Raw genomic sequence first — 4,591 nt, 5'->3', positions numbered from 1 at the left:
GGCACCCGGGTCTCCCTTGGCTCTGTTTTTCCCTACCATAGAGTGTGTGGCCCAGACATGCCAGCCCAGTCCCCCCAGTAGCTCTGGCGGGTGCTGAGATCTCTACTGGTGCACTCCAGCAAAGCACAACTTGGCACCTCCAAAATGCCCCAACACTGGCTTCCCTTTGGCAGGGGGTTTGAAAGCAAGGAAAGCAACAAGAAAAACTCCAAGCTTGTATGAAACAAGGTTATTGCGTCCATCCATCCCCCCTCCCCGGGGCTGCCGCGGAGCCCTGCTGTCTGGAGGTGTGGAGAGCCTTCCCTGGGGCCCTCTGTGCTGCTGGGCAGGCTTCAAGCTGCTGACTGTACAAACTGTGATAAGGAAGCGGGGTGACCAGCGGCAGGCGTGCACCAGGCATGGGGATGTGTGTGTACAGAGAACGGTGCTCGAGGGTCCCCGTGAGAGCCCTGCACACACAGTTGTTTGCTCTCAGTTTCTTTATGGAAGGTGTTTAGGGGAGCAGCACAAATAAGAGTGCGGGGCTTTTGTTTGAGTTTCGTGGAAATGTCAAGTGCAGCATTTGTCTTAGGGAGACTTGATGGTTAGGACATCCAGCACCAGGCTGGAATGGATCCAGATGCCACTGGGACCCGCGCTGGCCCCGGCGGGTCCCCAGCTACGCAGAGTGGGAAGGACGGGCAGAATAAATGCTTCTATCCTAAACTCCTCCGGCCTGCAACCATTGATTTGAAAGTCATCCTGATGTGGTAATCCAGAAGGGGTTGTCTCCTCCCGCATTAAAGAGAGGGTGCACAGTGCACATGGGACCAGGCACGTGCTGCTGTGGGAGTGGGCATTGGCATGGGCTGCCTGGATGGCTAGGTCCCAGCCCCAGGACTGCAAGGAAATGAGAGTTGGAGCTTTGGTTCAGAAGGTCCAAACACGCCTTCCCCATGTTCATCCTCCTCTGGTCCTCTACAGCAGGGTCTGTCCCAGGAGATCACCATCCCAAAGCCTGGAGGCTGAGGGAAGCCCTGGCAGCGGTGGTGTGCTCAGCCTGTCTCATTTTCCCGTATTTCCTTGGACACGTGTCTCTCACCTGAGAGCAAAGCTGTGGGAGATCTCCTTCTCCGCCCTCCTCTTGCCCCTACTCATAGGCAAGGCGCAGGAGGAAGCGTGATCCACCCTACCTCCCCAGATGGGGTAGAGCCAGGCAGAAGCTGGCCCTTCTGGATGCAGCAGCCTCAGACCCGTGCTGCTCAACCAGCAATACTCTCTGGTGAAGCTCTCCAGGGCTTGTGACATCAGAAACAGTGCAGAGATGTCACCGGACTTTCTTTGACCTCGGTGTCATCTCACCCTCCTGCCTTCCCTGTCCCGTTTATCCAGCTCCCGGCACGGCGAGTTTGACAGCCCAGCATCCAGCGAGCAGGGGCAGCACCTCCTTCATAGCGTCTCCTCCGGTGGGTGGGTGTGGAGCAGGAGAACATATATTTACACACGAAAACAAACGGACGCAAATCTCTGATCTAAGCTTCTTGAGCTTGATGGGGGCAGAGTTCATTTTTCACGGTGAAAAGTGCCTTTCTGGAATGATTTATAACCCCGGCAGATCTGTCGGAGTTGGAAATTAGCCGTTTTAATTGTCAGGCGGACAAAAGCAGGATTCCAGTGGCTGTCGCCCCAGCAATTTTTCATTCTCCGTCACAGGGATGAGATGATATAAATCACTCCTTGTGGCCCTAATAATCTTTCTATAAATATCAGGGAAATTCATTTTTTGCTTAGGGGGAAAAAAATTAGAGAGAGAAGCTACTTTGCCTCTATGGCAGTGTTTAAAATGTGATTCCAAATTAATTTCCTTCCGCCTTTCACAGCCGGACGCCTTATTTGTCAAAGCTAAAGATGTTTGAACAGTGGAGGTTTCTCCCCCTCCTCTTTAACGTCCATTTTTCTAAGGACCTGCCAGAGTGATGGAAGACAGCTCAGGAAACCAGATCATGGCCAGAGCCGTTCCCTTCAGAGGAGGAGGAAGGCTGGGAATGACAGCGTGAGGTGGGACGTGGTGGAAGACGTGTAGGAACCTGGGGAACTTCTCTGCCCCTTTACTGTTAGCCACTGCCTTGCATGTCCTTTTGTTTGGGCAGGAAGGTGGCTGCTGGGCCTCTCATTCCTTGCACTTACCCCGGCGGGATCCACACGTTTCCTCTTGTTGTGATGTCCTGCTGTTTGCAGTAAGGACGTGAGTGGCACTTCCCGTGGGATCAGAGGGGCCAGATCTCAGCCCAGGGCCACCAAGGTCAGGACCATGCTAAGGACGCCAGCCAGCCTGGCACCAGATGTGCCACAGCCCAGCACCACGAAAGATGTGTGTCCTCTGCATCTGTCCCTTATGTCTGCCTGGTCAGAGGCGCAGGACCCCTTTGTCAGCTCTGGCTGGGTGTGGGTGCCACGGCGCTTTACTGGGCAGAAACCGGGTTTGAGCATGAATTGCCACAGCTGCTGATGGGGTTCTGGGCTCTCCCAGCTCCTAAATTCCCAGCTTCTAGACCCATGGCATCTTCTGCCAGAACCACCTCAAGGATGGAACCCCTCAGGGTCTCTTCCAGGGCAGCACAGCCCTTCTGCCCCACTTGCTTTTCCCTGCTGTTTTCCAGGCTCTGAAGGACTTTGGTTCCCTCACCCCCCATCATCCACAGCCAGCCTCAAACATGCTACTTTTTCCTCCTTGAAATGTACCAGTCCACAGCAAGACCCGTTTTAGCATCTCTCACACACAGCAAACAGCAGCTGCTCTGCCTAAACAGGAGAATAAGCAACAGCTTAAGTGAAGAGGATCTGTCCAGCAATTTATCAGATAAGGAGACAATCAGCATAATTCACCTTATTTATATGCGGCTGCTGTACAGGACAAACCGAGACCCATTTCAATAAGGTCAGAGCAGATAGAGAGGTGAGCAAGGAGAGCTCTTTAACCCTGGCTCCGCCTCTGCGGGAAGGGAAGGATCCCACCAGTCATGTCCTCAACCAGCTGTGAGGCTGAGGGCCAGGAGGTGCAGACCACATCCTGTGGATGGATGGAGAGGTGGACAGGGAGGGTCAGACAGATGAGGACAGTGGCTCTTCACCCCCAGCCCTCCTCCCAACCCCTCTTTGGGAAGGGCTGCTGGCCTCCTCAGCCACCAAGGCTTTGGGGCTGTGGCCCTCACACTGGGGTGGATCTGAATGATTCCTTGGCCTGCGCCTGCCAATAGCTATCACTAAGTACAACTGGACAGTTGGGCTAAAATCTGTGTAGCTGATCACGAGTGGAAAATGCCCAGAGGGTCTTTTTTTTTAAATGTTCCCTGGGCCTGCGCCTGCCAATAGCTATCACTAAGTACAACTGGACAGTTGGGCTAAAATCTGTGTAGCTGATCACGAGTGGAACATGCACAGAGAGTCAGTTTGGCCCATTGGTAGCAGTGCCACAGCTATGGGTCACAGTGCTACTCTCTGGGAGCTGACACAAGCCCAGCCAGCCAGCTGCCAGCCACGGAGTCCTCCAGGAGCGCAGAATCTCCCAGGAAGCTTTTTCTTTAATGAACAAATGAAAAAGGGTAAACCAGAAGGGAGCAGACCCCTCCCCTGATGTCAGGGCAGGTGGATGAGCCTTTGGCAGAAATGTGGTTTCCAAAGAGCAGCTTTGTGATACATCCACGGGGTTCAGGAGTGGGACTGGCTGTTCAGACATTTTTGTTGAAAGTTTGAGCTGCTTTCCCTCTGCAGTGCTTGGGGGCTTCAGTTTGGCTGTTGCCTTTGGCTGGACAACAGTGATGAGGGAGCAATTGCTGCTCCACCAGCCCATGAGTGTTTTTAGCCTGCCAGGGGTGAACCAGAACAGCCACCAAAACAGGGTCTGATGCGTGTGTCTGAACAAGGATCTGGCCCTGGGGTAAACTCACCCAGCTCTGCTTAATAAGCTGAAAAAATGGCCTGTGTCTTCTGGACAAGGAGAAGAGAGGGAGGCTGCCACTGCTGGACCCTTTCCCCTCCAGCTCCCAAACTGAAGGAGGGACGGGAGTAGGATAAGGACTGCTGGCCCCTCATGGACAAAGCCCTCTGCTCCTGGGTTCTCTCACGCCTCCGGTGGCACACAGCTGGTGGAAATGGATCTGGAGAGTCTGGTTGGCAATCTGGAAGCCAGCTAATTTCTTCCAGTTGGTGGGATTCATGCTGATGAACAAATCAGCAAATTTAATGTACCTTAAACCTTCCTTGTGGGCAACTTTAATCTAGCAATTAAAGCACCACAGCACTGCTAATTAAGAGGAGAAAATACCCAGCTTGGTAATTATGTGCTTGTGAATAGAGTTTTGCGTCCATGGACCTTTATGAAGAAAGTCAGTGCAGACGGATTTTCCAGCTGAGGGCCAAGGGGGGAGAAAAGTTGTTCAGTGTGAGAGGAGGGGAACCCCATCCAGCTGCGCCACATCACCCATGTGTTGTGCTGGTGGGCACAACCGTGTCCACACAGGGTCGGAGTAAGCCCCAGGGGATGAAATGACCCGGGTGAAGCCACTGGCAGGGGAAGCCATGTCAGGGGCACAGTCCCCCGCTGGGCTGGGGA

At 53.7% G+C, this 4,591-nt stretch overlaps 1 protein-coding gene across 1 annotated transcript in view; it reads left to right on the top strand.

The window, feature by feature from the left end:
• The window catches only part of EPHA8 (EPH receptor A8), a 29,064-nt gene that overhangs the window by 998 nt on the left and 23,475 nt on the right, over nucleotides 1–4,591 (top strand). The window lies entirely within an intron of this gene.

The sequence above is a fragment of the Buceros rhinoceros genome, unplaced genomic scaffold (assembly GCF_000710305.1).
Source record: "Buceros rhinoceros silvestris isolate BGI_N320 unplaced genomic scaffold, ASM71030v1 scaffold9321, whole genome shotgun sequence".
Lineage (NCBI taxonomy): Eukaryota > Metazoa > Chordata > Aves > Bucerotiformes > Bucerotidae > Buceros > Buceros rhinoceros.
Note: the sequence above shows the minus strand (reverse complement) of the source record. Positions and strands in the feature narration are given on the sequence as shown.